This window comes from Camelus ferus, chromosome 29 (genome assembly GCF_009834535.1).
Source record: "Camelus ferus isolate YT-003-E chromosome 29, BCGSAC_Cfer_1.0, whole genome shotgun sequence".
NCBI classification, from domain to species: domain Eukaryota; kingdom Metazoa; phylum Chordata; class Mammalia; order Artiodactyla; family Camelidae; genus Camelus; species Camelus ferus.
Window position 1 is genome coordinate 4,526,069 of NC_045724.1, and position 17,513 is coordinate 4,543,581.

Sequence of the window (17,513 nt, forward strand, 5' to 3'; positions counted from 1 at the left end):
AACAGTGCTGCTATGAATGTTGGGGTGCGTGTGTCTTTTTGAATTATTTTTTTCTCCAGGTATATGCCCATGAGCATGACCACTGGATCATATGGTAAGTCTATTTTTAGTTTTTTAAGGAAACTTCATACTGTCCTCTACAGTGGCTGGACCAATTCACATTCCCACCAACAGTGTAGGAAGTTTCCCTATTCTCCACACCCTCTCCAGCACCTATCGTTTGTAGACATTTTAATGATGGCTACTGTGGCCAGTATGAGGTGATCTCTCATTGCAGTTTTGATTTGCATTTCTCTAACAGATGTTGAGCATCTTCTCATATGCCTGTTGGTCATCTGTCTGTATTCTTCGGAGAGATGTCTATTCAGGTCCTCTACCCATCTTTTGATTGGGTTGCCTGCTTTTTTGATATTAAGGTATATGAGCTGTTTATATATTTTGGAAATTAGTCCCTTGTCGGTCACATCATTTGCAAATATTTTCTCCTGTTCTGTAGGCTGTCTTTTCGTTTTATTGATGGTATCCTTAGCTGTACAAAAGCTTTTCAGTTGAATTAGATCAACATTTGTTTATTTTTGCTTTTATTTCCATTACTCCAAGAGCTGGTTCAAAAAATATATTGTTGTGATTTATGTCCAAGAGTGTTTAGCCTATGTTTTCCTGTAGGAGTTTTATAGTATCTGGTCTTATATATAAGTCCTTAATCCCTTTTGAGTTTATTTTTTGTGTATAGTGTGAGGGAATGTTCTAATTTGAGTCTTTTACAGGTAGCTTTCCAGTGTTCCCAGCACAATTATTGAAGAGATTATCTTTTTTCCATTGTGTATTCTTGCCTCCTTTGTCATAGATTAATTGACCATAAATATGGGGGGTTATTTCTGGGCTTTCTATCCTGTTCTATTGATCTATGTGTCTGTTTTTGTGCCAGTACCATACTGTTTTGATTACTGTAGCTTTGTAGTATAGCCTGAAGCCAGGGAGTGTGATTCACCCAGCTCTGTTCTTCTTTATCAAGATTGTTTTGGCTATTTGGGGTCTTTGTGTTTCCATGCAAATTTTTAACATTTTTTGGTCCAGCTCTGTGAAAAATGTCATTGGTAACCTGACAGGGATTGCACTGAATCTACACATTGCCCTGGGTAGTATGGGCATTTTAGCAATATTGATTCTTCTAATCCAAGAACACAGTATATCTTTCCATTTGTCTATGTCGTCTTCAATTTCTTTCATCAGTGTTTTAAGCTTTCAGAGTACAGGTCTTTTGCCTCCTTGGGTAGGTCCATTCCTAGGCATTTTATGCCTTTTGGTGTGATTGTAAATGGTACTGTTTCCTTCTTTTTCTGCTATTTCATTGTTAGTGTATAGAAATGCAACTGATTTCTGTATGTTAATTTTGTATCCTGCAACTTAACTAAATTCATTGACGAGTTCTAGTAGTTTTCTGGTCACTTCTTTAGGGTTTTCTATACTATGATATAGTATCCTGTCATCTGCAAACAGTAACAGTTTTACTTCTTCATTTCCAATTTGGATTCCTTTTATTTCTTTTTCTTCTCTGATTTCTCTCGCTAGGACTTCCAGAACTATGTTTAATAAGAGTGGTGACAGTGGGCATCCTTGTCTTGTTCCTGATCTTAGAGGAAATGCTTCCAGCTTTTCCCCATTAAGTATGATGTTAGCTGTGGATTTGTCATATATAGCCTTTATTATGTTGAGGTGTGTTTAATCTATGCCCACTTTCTGGAGAGTTTTTATCATAAACGGATGTTGAATTTTATCAAAAGCTTTTTCTGCATCATTTGAAATAATCGTATGCCTTTTATTCTTCAGTTAATGTGGTATGTCACATTGATTGAGTTGCAGATACTGAAAACTCCCTGCATCCCTGGGATAAATCCTACTTAATTATGGTCTATGATCCTTTTACTGCAGTTTTGGAGTCAATTTGCTAGTATTTTGTTGAGGAATTTTGCATCTATATTCATAAAATATTTTACATCTATATACACAAAACAGCACTTGTTATTTCTTGCTTTCTTGATAACAGCCATTCTAACGGTTGTGAGGGGATACCTCATTATGGTTTTGACTTTGCATTTCCCTAATAATTAGTCATGTTAAACATTTTTCATGTGCCTATTGGTCATCTGTATGTCTTCTTTGGAAAAATGTCTATACAGATCTTCTGCCTATTTTTAAATCAAGCTGTTGTCGTTGTTGTTGAGTTGTATGAGGTCTTTACACATTTTGGGTATTAAGCCTTTGTTGGATATGATTTGCAAGTATTTTCTACCATTTGGTAGGTTGTCTTTTTGTTTTGTTGATGATTTCCTTTGCTGTGCAGGAGCTTTTTAGTTTGATGCAGTCCCATATGGTTATATTTGCTTTTGTTTCTCTTACCTGAGGAGACATATCCAGAGAGATATTGCTAAGACTCATGTCAAAAAGCCTACAGTCTGTGTTTTCTTCCAGGAGTTTTACAGTTTCACATCTTACGTTCAAGTCTTCAAGTTGATTTTTATGTATAGTATAAGATAGTGGTCTAGTTTTATTTATTTATTTTTTTGCATGTGGCTGTCCAGTTTTCCCAACATTGCTTATTGAAGAGACTATCCTTCCTCCATTGTATGTTTTTTACTCCTTCATCATAAATTAATTGTTCAGGTATGTGTGGGTTTATTTCTGGGGTGTCAGTTTTGTTCCACTCATCTGTGTGTCTGTTTCTCTGCCAAGACCATACTGTCTTGATTAATTTAGCTCTGTAGTATAAGCTGAAATCAGGGAATATAATTCCTTCAGCTTTGTTCTTTTTCCTCAGGATTGCTTTGCTATTTGGGGTCTTATATGGTTTCATATAAATTTTAGAAATTTTTTTTCTATTCCTGTGAAAACTGTCCTTGGGATTTTGATAAGTATTGCATTGAATCTATAAATTGCTTTAGGTAATAATGACATTTTAATAAATTTGATTCTTCCAATCCATGGGCTTAGACTATCTTTTCATTTCTTTTTGTTGTGTTCAGTTTCTTTCAACAATGTCTTATAGTTTTCAGTGTACTCCTTGGTTAAATTTATTTCCAGGTATTTTATTTGTTTTGATGCAATTGTAAATGTGATTGTTTTCTTGATTTCTCTTGCAGCTAGTTCGTTGTTAGTATACAGAAACACAATAGATTTTTGTATATTGGTTTTGTACCCTGCAACTTTACTGTATTCATTTATTATTTCTAATAATTTTTTGGTGGAGTCTTTAGGGTTTATATATATATACACAATCATGTAATTTGCAAATGACATTTCTACTTCTCTGTTTCCAATATGTATGCCTTTTATTTCTTTTTATTGCCTAATTGTTCTGGCTACGACTTGCAATATTGTGTTGAATAAAAGTGGTGAAGTGGGCATCTGTGTCTTGTTCCCGATTTTAGAGGGATAGCTTTAAGTTTTTCATCACTGAGTGTGATGTTAGTTGTGGGTTTGCTATATATGGCCTTTGTTATGTTGAAGTAGGTTCCTTCTATACGTATTTTATTGAGAGTCTTTATTATAAATTGATGTTGAATTTTGTCAAATGCTTTTTCTGCATCTGTTAAGATAATCGTGATTTTTATTCTTTGTTTTATTAATATGGTATATCCCATTGATTGATTTGTGAATGTTGAACCATCCTTGCATCTCTGGAATAAATTCCGCTTGATCATGGTGCCTGATCCTTTTAACATATTGTTGTATTGGGTTTGCTAATATTTTGTTGAGGATTTTTGCATCCATGTTCACCATGTATACTGCCTTGTAACTTTCTTTTTTTTGTATTGTCCTTGTTTGGTTTCAGTATCAGGTTAATGCTGACTTCATGAAATGAGTTAAGAAGTATTCCCTCATCTTCAATTTTTTGTATGAGTTGGAGAAGAATAGGTATTAAATCTTTGAATGTTTGGTAGAACTCACCTGTGAAGCCATCTGGTCCTGGACTTTTGTTTTTTGGAAGGTTTTGATTGCTGTTTTAATCTCCTTACAAGCAATCAGTCTATTTAGATTCTCTATGTCTTCTTGATTCAGTCTTGGAAAGTTGTATGATTCTAAAAATTTATACATTTCTTCTAGGTTGTCCCATTTGTTGCCATACAGGTTTTAAATAATATTTTCTTTTAATCTTTTGTGTTTGTATAGTATCAGTAGTAATTTCTCCTCTTTCATTTCTGGTTTTATTTATCTGAGGCTTCTCTCTTTTTTTCTTTAGGAGGGTCTACCTAAAGATTTGTCAATTTTGTTTATCTTTTCAAAGAATCAGCTCTTAGTTTCATTGATCTTTTATACTGTCTTTGTAGTCTCTATTTCATTTATTTCTGTTCTGATCTTTATTATTTCCTTCCTTCTACTGACTTTGGGCCTTACTTGTTCTTCTTTTTCTAGTTCCTTTAGATGTAAGGTTAAATTGTTTCTTCAATATTGGTTTCAACAGGTTAGTAATTAGAGGTCTTTCTTTTTTTTTCAGTAGGTGGCATCACATAGCACAAGTTTTGATTTCTCTTACCTGAGCTGCTTCTGGCTATATTTAGCAATCAGCGTTTTCCACTCTCCACCATCTCTGCCAGAGGTGCCCCAGGTTTCCTTGCCCCTTCTTGGTGCCTTCCTGCCATTTTGCTGTCACTAATGTCACCCCTGGGCTACTAGGATGGTGAGTACCTATGCTGCACTCAAGGTTGCCTGGGTCATGAGCTCCACTGCCATAGCGCAGGGGGAGGGAGAGGGTGGAGGAGGAAGCTGGGGTTACAGGTGCCTCTGTTGCATGTAGTATTGTTAGGTTTGCTGGTGTCTTTGCTGCAGTCAGCAGGGGCTGGATTCATAGGTGTCTCTGTGGCTGGAGGGACAGTGTCACAGTCTACCTCTGCTGCCTAGTTCCCTGTGACTGCAGGATCTGCTGTGGCTGGGAGACCAGAGTCATGTGCACTGCTTCCCTTGCTGTGGAAGAACAGGGATTTGACCTCATGCCTGTAAGACCAGGTGTTTTGTTCTACTCTTTGCTGCCATTGCAGCAGAGAAATTGTTAGCCTTCATCAAAGGCAGGCCCATGAGCATAAAACAGCAGGGATCAGTTAAGCTCACGTAGTTACTGACTAGTGCAGGATAGCAGTTTTAGAGAGTTTTGGGACTAGGAATGAGGAGACTTGGGTCCTCGTCCCAACTCTAGTCTTAACTAGATGGGTGATTGTAGGAAGTCACTGAAGCATTTTTGTCATTCCATCTCTTTCTCTGTAGGTTGGCCTAGCTAGTTTATAAAGTCCTTTCCAACATTAAAAATCTTCATAATGTGGGCTGGTATGTTTGTAGAGAGTCTCACAGAGCACGTGAGGCTATTCATCCATTTCAATTTAAGATGCGACAAATGTCTTTTCTTTCTGTTTCTTTGGTGTTAAATATGTGCCTTTAATATAGGAAATAACCACATTACATTGTAATTGCTTACAGAGGTGATATTAAAAATACTTAATAACCACCGTGGCATAGCCACTAACATAGTAAGAGGGATACAGCTGTACACAGGTGAAGAGGTCATCTGGTACACACTAGCCAAGTCCTAGTTCTGCTTGCTTCCATGTTCGACTGTCCTCTAGGCTGTGAGTAAGTCAAGGTTAGAAACTGTGTCTTCTTAAATTTGGATCCCAAGTCCTAATTCTTACCCCATAGTGGGTGTCCTGTCTATATTTGTTAGATGAACAAATAATTTCCACTGTCTCTTTGGTGTTTCAAGGCTCATATGCTCAATGCATGTAGTTGCATTGCATGAGCTTGTAATGAGAGAAAAGGGTGCCCAGATGGTCCTGTTTTTAGAAGAAAGCTGCCAACCCTGAGGGCAAGCAGACACAGAAATACCTAAGATACTGGGCACTCATTAATTTCCAATGATCTTTTATTCCTTCCTTATAGAGTCAATTATATCATAAAACTTGAACTACTGAAATTTCATCTTTTTTCATCAAAAAAAAGTATTTCAAGGGCAAAAAAACTCATTACTTCTTCAAACTTACTTTATAAGCTGTGGCATTTTCCAGTTACAAAAAAAAAAAAAAAAGCCAATATAGATTTAAGTCTTATCAGCATCTCAGGGCTCTCCTTTCTTAATCTCTTCCTGACAGTTTGTCCTTTCCTTTATTATCTAATCATGTTTCACTGCGATTGTGAGTCTTCCACAAGACCAGGATGGCTGAGTCATCATTCTGAATTTATCTTGGAAGCAGCTGTAAGAAGAAAGAAAGAAGGAAAGAAAGAAAAAAAAACCTTGGCCAAGAAATGTTGATTAAAATTCCTCTTATTTTTGTACCATGAAACACAGCCTCCAGTTTCCTTGTCTCCAGACTACCATGACTGCAGCATCCATGCCTGGATCAGGCTGGTACAAACCACTCTGTTAAAGACACAGAGCTTCAAAAGAACATTAGAAAATGTCTATCTTCAAAGCTGTAATGAGTTTGCATTTTTTTTTTCTTTTTCTTGTTTTCATTCCCATGGAATAAGGTCATTTTGTTCATTTCTCTTCTGTATTACAATATTTAGATTTCCCCTAATATAAACACCTGTTAATTTTTTAGCAGGATTTGAATATCTTCCCATTGTACATTTTAGTACCTGTTATAGACTTTTGTCCAAATAGAAGCAGCTTTTCCATAGTTTGAATTGATGGCATGTTTGTAAGCTAAAACATGGTGATGGATGTGTGACATGTGAAATGGAAGGATACAGGGAGGTCATTAAGAGTATGGTGTCTAGAATCCTCAGCCTGAATTCAAATCCTGGCTCTGCCCCACCATCCTCCCCCAACTGGATGTGCATACTTGAGCAAGTTACTTTATCTGACACTTGGCGTTCTGGTATTTGAAGTGGGGTAGTAATGATACCTAGGTCATAGAGGTCTTATAAAGCACTTAGGAGCTGGACACAGTAAGCTCAAAATAAATGGTGCTTGAGAGGTAAAAATATAATGGAACTCTAAAGCTCATATATATGCATATTAGATGTAATATTAGCACTGCCCAGCAAAAAATCATGGTTAGCTATTTCAAGGTTCATTTTTAAATGAATTTTATTCCTTGACATTGATTGATTAATTCATTCTGGCCCTTTATTATTATACACAGCGCACTGGGAATACTAATGTAGCCCCAGTGGTTACATTTTGTTATTGCCTACCTCCATCCAGTTCAGCTTCAGAGTTATTCTTCCTTTACTACTTAAATAGTAATATTTTGAATCCTTCCTGCTAGGACGAGATACCCAGTGACTCCCCCAGGAAATTTTTTCTATGATTTTCTCTTATTTCTACTTAGATTTCTTGAGTTATTGACTATAATCTCATCTTGTCTTCTATTCTTGAACTTTTCTGTCCACTCAAGTCAACCCAAAATGGTCACTGTCCTCAAAACACTTCATTTCCTCAAAACACGACCCACAGAAGGCATTTGTATGTTAGACTTTTTATTGTCTAAAGGATTTCCTATATCTTGGGATCATGTTTTGGATGATCCAAAATTGAATATTTCATATTTTTCTTCCTAAGTGTCCCTCTTAGCACTACAGGAAGCTGGCTTTGTCCCTGAAATCTCCGGTCCTCTTGCCTTGGGCTGTCCTACTCTCTCCAAAGGCTCCCCATCCATTAATCTTCTTCCCACACGTACCTCGGAGCTCCACGTTTTTCCAACTCCATTAAGCAGAACAATTTAATTCCCTGTATCTCCGTCTTAGTCCACTATGGCCTCTGTCCTGAGGGTTTTATTTTTCTAAACAGACATTTTCTCCTTAAAGAGGAAATCTGTTGCCACTTTTAAAATAATATTCCCTCACCACCCTTTGCTCAAAGATAAATAAACTATAATTCTTGCCCTTGTAGCCACAGTTTATTCTCATGATACTTTAAAATTGTGAGTCAGTTCATGTCAGCTCTCTGCTCACAACTCTGCCCAGAACCCCAACTTGCTAAGAGTAACACTCAAGGCCTTTGCAATATCACCAGGGTCCCAGGACCTGCCTGGTCATCTGTCTGGCTTCATATTGTCCTACTCTTCTTTTGTCTCATTCTTCTCCAACACTGGCTTCTTTGTTGCTCCTTGAAGCCCAAACCTACAAGCCACATATTCACCAAACACATTTCTACCACAGGGCCTTTATACTTGCTGTTTCCTCCTTCTGGAAATCTCTCTGCTGGAAAACTCTCCACAGAGAGAGAGAAAGCCATGTGTGTAAAGGCACAACAGAGTGAGGTGCTTTTAGGAACCATCAGACTTTCAGTATGGCCCAACTGTAAGTTCTGTATGTGCTTGCAGGGCAGTATCGCTCCAAGTACTGGCCACAAACCAGGTGCACTGGTGCCGATTTGTGGATCAGCTCATGAAGTTTCAGCATCCCTCAGTTGCATGAACACCTTCCAAAGTCCTGGGAGAGGCCTTATCAATGTGCTTAGAAGATTATGTGTTTTCATAAAATTTGCAAAAGAAAGGTATTTTGACTGCAATTGGTTAAAATGGTCTTATGTTTATTTTATTTTTTAAATATTTATATTTAATTTAATTAATTTATTTATTTTGGGGGGAGGTAATTAGGTTTATTTTTGTACCTTTTAATTAATTTTTTACTTTACTGTATTTTTTAGTGGAGGTACTGGGGATTGAACCCAAGACCTTGTGCATGCTAAGCAGGCACTCTACCCCTGAGCTACATCCTCCCCACTCTCCTTTCATTCTGACTCACAGTTGTCACACTTCTCATGTTGGATGGTATTGAAGGGTCACAAGCAATTGGGGGTCTGACACCAGGGAAGATGAGCTGAGGATTCTTTCATTTGACTGCAGTGGGATAATATTATGTGGTTCACAGTCACTTCTGCAGATAGTTAAGTTTGTGCTAGCAATCTCTGAATAACTTCCCAGAACACTACAATCTTCTGTACCAACCCACTGGACATCAAGACAAGAAGATGTAAGGCCAGGAGTCATTCTGTCCAACACTGGAGGAAGGAAAGTCGTGCAGAGAAACAAGTGAGGACTCATCAGAGCCAGAAATTCATCTGAGGAAAATTCTTCAAAATCTTTCAGCTCATATGCCCTCCAATGCCCTGAGGCCACCTTGGGTCAGCAGCCCCAGCCCTCTCCCCAGGCTGCCACCCACCTCCAACGGCCAGTCCCAGCCTGTCCCTGCTGGCTCTCATCTAGCACGGGGGATCACAGGGACCCTCCGTGCCAGTTTCTCTTTCTCTAGTTCTGTCTGCCATTTTCTCCTCTGAGCCTCAGAAGCTCTGCTTCAGTCCCTGCTGACCTCCCAGCATGAGGGTGCTTTTCTTCCTTTGCCTTTCCCTCCCTGCAAGACTGGTTCTGCACTGATTTTCTTTTTCTTTCTTTTTCTTTTACTGAATTTTGTGAATATCCTCTTGTATTTCAAAGCAAGAGACTGTCTGGCAGAGTTCAGTAGGTGTTCTGTGCAATTCAGTGGGTTTGTAGATGTAATTCTTGGTGTACTTGTGGGATAGGGTGAACTGTGAGTCTTTCTACTCCGCCATCTTGGCATCTCCCTTAATCACATTCTTAGCTGACGTTTTTTGTTTCACTGTCACAGTTGACTCATTATGTAAACATCATTATTGTGCAATTAGTATTTGCAGGTAGATATGGAGGTAATAGTTTCCCCTGCTTGTATAGTGACTTGTGATCTGATGACTAGAGTTGTTAGGTGACATTTACAAGTGTCTTCTTGGGGAGTATATCAAGAATGCAGCTTCATGATTTAATGAATTGACTTAAGTCATCCATCCTTTCCATACGCCTCACGGACCTTTATGATTCCTGTGTCTAACTGTCTGCATTTGTCTCATCTGAACCTATCTGATGAAATCAGCTTATTTCTCCCCCCACCCCACCACCAAGTTCTGTCTAATACTACTAAAAGTATTCTGCATTTTGTTAAGTTATACTGAACTTTTAAGGGAGAAGCATGTGATAAAATGCAAAAATTGAACAAGAATCCAAAGACCTAGGCACTGGTTCTGGTGTTGGCTCTTTGAGAGGGGTCCCTAAATGCACATCCTCACAGCTTCAGTTTTTATCCAAAAATGGTGAAGTTCAAGATTTGGATTCTATTGCTTGGTAACTACTAATTTTTTACTTGGAACCATTTCTGAAGAAATCTTTTTGCCAAGCTCCCAGAGAGAGTCCTTGCTAAGATGCTGCTAAGAAGAATCAACTGAGAGGTATCTAATTTATAATTTATTAATTATAACCAGCTGCAGGGAAAGAACAGTAGCTAGTAGATGGTAGGATGGAAGAATGAAATTTTAGAAAGTGAGAAAGGGTAATATATATATCCTCCAGATTGAGGGGTGATTGGGTAATTGACCCTAAGCTGGGAGAGAGAGTATAACAAATACATAAACAGCTGCTGGAGAAGAAGGTCGCAGTTCTCTTTTAGGACTTTTAGGCAACTCAACAGTCAATTGGAGCTGCAGTAGCACTGCAAGGAATTCTTCCATGCAGTGAAGGCGCTGAAAAATTTGGTGGCATTACCTTTATTGGCTAACATAAGGCAGTTCTAGGGACGGTGTGAATCCACATGACTCTGCCTAGGATCTTTAGAATAAAGGGTCTCAGGACTGCTTCAGATGAAGATGGAACAACTTCTCCCTCCTACCCCTCAATAATGAGCCCTTGCCTATTTTTTCTAGTGTTTGTTCTGAACCAGTGAACCCGAGCCCTCTCCAAGGTCCTGACCCATTGCTTGCTCCATGCCTTGCCTTTTGGTTTCAGCTCTCGTTGGCAGCACCACCTGCCTGGTGGGCATCTGCAGTATCCTAACTCATCTGGAGTCTTGCATGGGCAGTCAGTTTTCTGATAGGGACAGTCCATGTTATTAAAAATTCAGTTATGCCCCGCTCAATCTTTTTGCAGAAAGTAGGAATTTCCCTTTACTGGGTTATCAGGAAGACACCTGTGGTGGTCTACAATCAGTAAATTCCAAAGCTTGTTCTAAGCAGCAAATTCTTGTTAAAAATGTGGGATTTCTTTGTACGTCTGAGTATGGAGGGCCTAAGAAGTACCACCCTCTTCACATGCATTTAGCATATTGTCACAGCAACTTTCAAAGTAGATATTGTTATGCTCATTTGACAAAGAAGAAACTGAAGTTCAAAGAGCTTAAGATGTCATTAACGAGAGGTAGGGAGGTTGTCATTAGTGTGTAAACCCAGCATGGCTAACTCTTTCCCCTACACTAATGCGCCTGCATGGCTCTGAATGAGTCACTTAGTTTTGGGTAGCTTTACCATGAAGACAATAAAGCTTGTTACACTTGGCCTAAAAGATTGTTGTTTATTTAATGAAGTGTATTTACTACAGGCTAGACCTTGTAAGGCTAAAGTTTTGATAGAATCCAAAAGGTAGAACTAAAAGGTCAAGTACTTGGCCCAAAGAATGATTTTTTAATAAAAGTCACTTCATGCCTCTGAGACATTTATTATTAAGGTATTTTGCAAAATTTGAAAATTTCAATGAACCTGATGAACAAGCCGCACCTCTTTCCCCCATTCCACGCCATCAATTGTGAAAGGAGCTCATCTATTTTATTCTCCAGTTTTCTGGAAGAATCACTTAATTTCTGATTCTGACAAATGGCATGAAACTGTTCAAATAACTGTCTCTCAAATGGTAATTTTTATATTCATGGCACTTTTTGAGTATGACTGACATATTCTCATGTGATGCCTTGGATTGACAGCACAAAAACTATTTTCCCTCCTGATTTGGTCTTTGTGGTAGACTGGGTTTGAAATGGATATGTTTACTTGAGTGTTGAAAGGTACTGTTGAAATGATGTGAGAAAAATCCCATTTTAAGAACTGTTACCAGATTACTTTAAATTTCTCCCAATGTGTTAATAAAATGCAGAGCTGGAACTAGGCAGTTTTGTGCTAGAGGCAGTTTTTCCCTGGAGCTTTCCTTCCCCTCTGCTTTGCTTTATGGGCTGTCAAATCATGGCGTCTCCTTGGGAATCCTCAGAGTCAAGGTCTTTTGAAGCAGAGATTGTTTGTAGCTTATCCTTGAATAAGCAAGTTAAGTGGTTATCTATTTTGCTTCAGAGGTCTTAGTTTTGTTAATCTTATTAGCTAATAATTGCTATGGGCAGACACTAGCACAGCCCCATGAGGCAGGTACTATTGTTACCCTCAGTTTATAGAACAGGAATCTAAGAATCAAAGATATTGGGGATTTGCCAGGTTTCATGCAGCTAGAAAGTGGTGGAGCTTGAATTTGGATCCAGGCTTTTCCATAGTCCAAGGTCCAGGCTCTTAACCTCTGTGCTCTGTCACCTGTAAGGCCATGGAGTGCCCTGTATTTCTTCACAGACCTACTGAACATGAATCTATCTTCCTGAGACTTGCAAGAATAATTAAAAAATTTTGGTAATACTTATTATATTTTTGCTTGAAAGTAACAATATTATTCTCTTAGTTTCTCTCCCTCTCTCTTTCTCTCTCTGATTAATCTGAAAGAGGTTTTAGTATCAGAATTAATTTTAAGGTTTTTACAAAGGTTCTGTTTGAGCTTTTATCCACTGTGTTTTTGCCTGAGTACTTTGCCTTCCATGAATATTTCTTATATATTAGTCCATGATTCATTGAAGGGGAAAATATAGTTACTAAATTGAAAAATAATACTAATGGCATAAAACTTAATGAGTCCATTTGGATCTTTTTTTGGTTTCAATCAAAAGCTTAGAAATTTTTAGCTATTTCTGTAACAAATATTCATATTACAAGAAGATTCGTGAACGAGCTATTAAGTACAATGTGAAGTCAGAGTCGTTAGCCTTGGATTATCATCTGAATTTTCCTTTTGATTTGCTCTGTGGGTTAGAATAAATGTTCTTCTGCTGCTTTTACTCCTGCTTCTCCTCTTCCTCCTTCTCTTCCTTATGACTTTCATTTCAATGTCTGAAAATTAGACATGACATTAGCTTCTTCCAGTTTTACTGTGCTACAGTTGACATAACATCGTATCAGTTTAAGGTGCACAACATAATGATTTATGTATATATTGCAAAATGATTACCACAATAAGTTTAGTTAATATTCCTCACCTCATATTATAAACTAGTTTTTCTTGTGATGAGAACTTCTAAGATCTACCTTCTTAGCAACTTTTAGATATATGATACATTGTTATTAACTATAGTCACTATGCTGTACATTATATCTCCAGAACTTATTTCTCTTATAACTAGAATTTTGTACTTTTTGACCCCCTTTATCTATTTCACTCACCCCACACCCCTTGCCTCTGGCAGCCACCAATCTGTTCCATTTTTCTGTGAGTTCATTTTTTTTAGATTCCATATATAAATAAGATTATGTAGTATTTGTCTTTCTCTGTCTAACATATCCCTTAGCATAATGCTCTCAAGGTATAAACATGTTATTACAATTGACAAGGTTTTTCTTCCTTATTGTTTTTTGTTGTTGTTGGTGGTGGTGGTGGGTTTTTTTCTGTGAGGGAAGGTAATTAGGTTTACTTATTTATTTATTTTTTTAGAGGAGGTACTGAAGATTGAACCCAGGACCTTGTGGATGCTAAGAAACTACTCTACCACTTGAGCTATATACCCTCCCCTTTTTCTTCCTTGTTGATATATGTATATATATAGATATATGTGTACATGTGTATACATATGTGTATGTGTGTATACACACACACACACACATCTCACATTTTTTTAATCCACTTATCCACTGATGAACAGTTAGTTTGTAGGTTTTTTCTGTGTCTTGGCTATTGTAAATAATGTGACAATGAGCATGGGGGTCAGATACATCTTCAAAGTAGTGATTTTGTTTCCTTCAGATATATATCCAGAAGTAGAATTGCTGAATCACATGGTAGTTCTATTTTTGATTTTTTGATGAACTTTAATAAAGTTTTCCACAGTGACTGCACCAATTTACATTCCCACCAATAGTGTGCAACTGTTCCCTTTTCTTCACGTCCTTATCAACAGTTATTTTTTCTCTTTTTGATGACAGCCATTAAAACAGGTGTGAGGTGATATATTGTGGTAATAATTTGTATTTCCTGGATGATTAGTGATGTTGAGTGCTTTTTCATGTCCCTTTTGGCCATTTGTATTCTGATGGAAGATACATGCATATATAAGATACAAACCTTATTTGGAAAAATGTCTATTTAGTTCCTCTGCCCGTTTATTAATTTATTTTTTAAATTATTGAATTGTATGGGTTTCCTGTATATTTTGTAATTAATCCCTTATGTGGTTTGCAGATATTTTCTTCCATTCCGTAAGTTGCCTTTTCATTTTGCTGATGGTTTCTTTTGCTGAGCAAAAGATTTTTGGCTTGCTATAGTCCCAATTGTTTAATTTTGCTTTTGTTACCCTTGCTTTGGTGTCAAATCTAAAAACAGTGTTGCCAAGGTCAACATCAGGGAGCTTACCCCCTGTGTTTTCTTCTAGGAGTTTTATGATTTCTGTTCTTACATTCAAGTCTTTATTCTATTTTGAGTTAATTTTTGTATATGGTGTAAGATATTGGTCCAGTTTCATTCTTTTGCATGTGGCTGTCCAGTTTTCCCAAAGGTCATTTATTGGTGAGGCTGTCTCTTCCCCCATTGTATATTCTTGGCTCTTTTGTTGAAAATGAATCAACTATATATGCATGGGTTTACTTCTGGGGTCTCTATTCTGTTTCATCAATCTATGTCTCATTTTTATGCCAATACTATACTGTTTTGTTTTGATTACTATAGCTTTGAAATATATTTTGAAGTTAAGACACATGATACTGCCAACTTTCTTTTTCTTATTTAAGATTAAGTTGGCTAATTGGGGTCTTTTGTGATTCCATACAAATTTTAGGGTTGCTCATTCTAATTCTGCAAAAAGTGCCATTGAAATTGCAGCATATAAAACCAATGTACAAAAATCAGTTGCATTTCTATATGATAATAATAAAGTATCATAAAGAAAAATTAAGAAAATAATCTCATGTATAATCATAAAAGGAATAAAATCCCTGGAAAATAAATTTAATCAAGGAGATGACAGATCTGTACACTGAAAAACATAAGACACCGATGAAACAAGTTGAGGAAGTACAAATAAATGGAAATATATTCCATGTGCATGGATTAGAAGAATGAATATTGTTAAAATGTCCGTGTGATCCAAAGTGATTCAATGCAATCCCTAGTCATGACTTTATACTCTACCTATTTACAATAATAATATGAAGACTGGCAAATTAATCAATTAATTTGTAGGATCAGGATGTTATCACTTAATGGAGTGAAACATAGCCTCTCTGTGTCCTCTACCCTACCATTTTAGAAGAAAGCCTGAGTTCATAAAATATGCTGAATTTGGGGGCTACATGTATATTCTTAAAATGAGCTCTTCTAGAGAGTAAGTGTAACAAACTGAAACAAAATCTTTATACACTATACCAAGATGGCAGAGAGAAAGAGAGAGGGCTGAAAAAGCAGATGCTAAATATTAATAGAGGTTGCCTCTGCGTTATGGGAATAATTGGTATACTGATGGAAGATATATACACATATAACATATAAAACTTTACATAATATAATATATATACAAATGCGATGAATTATAGCAATATAGAATTTTAATGTTTGGTGAAAAACTGTTAATTCTTCAAACTTTTCACAATTCTTTGAAAAATATTTCTGCTAAAATCAGAAATAATATATCTGTTTTAAACTTTTTCTGTTCTACCTTTGAACATAAATTCATTAAGTAAGACTGTGGCCATGAAAACTTTTTTAAGAAGCTGATTAATCTCATTTCTGTTCAAATGCACTGCACAGAAAATTTGGGCAAATTAATTTTAGCTTAATAAAATAATTGTTCTTTGAATAATTAATAATCTTATAATATTTGTTAGTGTAATGGATATTTATGATTGTAAGGCAATTATACCTTGACAAATACTGCAAATTACTGTGTAACAGCATATGTTAAGGGCAAGCATAACTTTTAGATCACACAGAGGTCCTAAGCATAATGTGCTACTTCAAATTTATTAGGATGATATCAAGTGTAAGTCCATCTACAATACCAATTTTGGAAATTTTTCCCATTGAAAAATTGGTTCTTTATTACATTGACCAAAAAATCTGTTATAAAATTGAAAATATAGATGAACCAAAAATGAAAATTTTCTAATTTGTGAGAACTGCTACCCAGGTGAGTACTGGGATATCAGGACTCCTCAATTATGCTTTTGGAGATTTTTAAAATGTAAAAACTTACTTCGTGTTCTTGGGTTAAACTTGAGCAGCAGCAATAATAGCAACTAATGTTTACTGAATGACTGCTATACATCAGAGTATTTGAGGTGCTTTGTGTGCATTGTCTTATTTCATTTACAGCTGTAACACCAGGTAAGTCGTGATAGTATCCATGTTTTACAGGAAGGTTAGGTGGCAGACGTGCACGAGCTGAGTCAGTGGCACAGCTTGAACAAGAACCCATTTCAGTTCAGTGTCAAAGGTGGTGTCCTTAATCCTCATGCTCCACATCAGTGCTGTTAACAGCAGCCTAAAGGAACACTGGCACATTCTAAAATTAACCCTTTTCCCCCCTTGGGATTAAATGTTCAGGAGCTCATACATATGAAGTGTATGAGTGCTGCATATGATGTGTTGTAAACATATTGTATTGAAGAGCTCTTAATATGTGAAAATAATAAGCACCCAACTACTTCCAATTAAAAATGTTTTTGATTTTAACAAAGAAGAGTTGAGCAAAACCCACATTTAAGGAGTTACAGCATCAGTTTTAATGCTTGGGGGACACCGACGTTTGGAGAAGAAGTGATGCTTCCCTACTGCTGTTGTGAAAGAAGCCCGTGGCCAGTCGTGTTTGCGGTGGAGAGCTCTGTTTGCTAATTCCAGAATGGGTGAATCAGAAACTTTTGCAACTGAAAGAGACCTTAGACGTTGTACAAATAGCTCAAGGCTTTCCTGACAGATGCTCGTCTCGTTTTCCCTTAAACACGTCCAGTGATGGAATTTGCTCTGCCTCCCGGGGCATCACATTTCATTTTAAGGACACTAGCTAGTTCTTTCTTTCAATTGAGTCCAAATCTATGCGTGTAATTTCCATCCCATTAACTCCCTTTTCTTTCCTTTTCCAAATGACAGCCAAAATCTTTTTTTTTCCCCTCTGGCCCTGATTTCTTCAGTTGTTCCTTATGTGACATGATTCTGGGTCATTTTGCCATTCAGATGGGTTTTCACAGTAGAACCTTCATTTAAAAAATGTTCATCCTAAGTCTGTGGCTCCAAACCAGGGACAATGCTTGAAGAAATGTTGGTAAACTACAGAATGAAATAGTACTGTTGTCTTCCTGGATCCATACCCCATGTTTTGTGTGAATAAGACAAAGACTGACTATGATAATTTCATGCAAACATTCAAAAGTCCACGTAAAAACTCTGTGTATT

At 37.0% G+C, this 17,513-nt stretch overlaps 1 long non-coding RNA gene across 4 annotated transcripts in view; it reads left to right on the plus strand.

Annotated features, from left to right (window-relative positions):
* LOC106730894 overlaps window positions 1–17,513 on the plus strand; it is a 132,279-nt gene that overhangs the window by 43,790 nt on the left and 70,976 nt on the right. Inside the window, exon 3 of one of the 4 annotated variants that reach the window (XR_004316128.1) lies at window positions 4,496–5,311. The exons of the other annotated variants lie outside the window; for them this stretch is intronic. This is a non-coding gene — a long non-coding RNA (uncharacterized LOC106730894). Of the gene's footprint in view, window positions 1–4,495; window positions 5,312–17,513 lie in introns of those variants that run through there. 4 annotated transcript variants of the gene reach the window in all.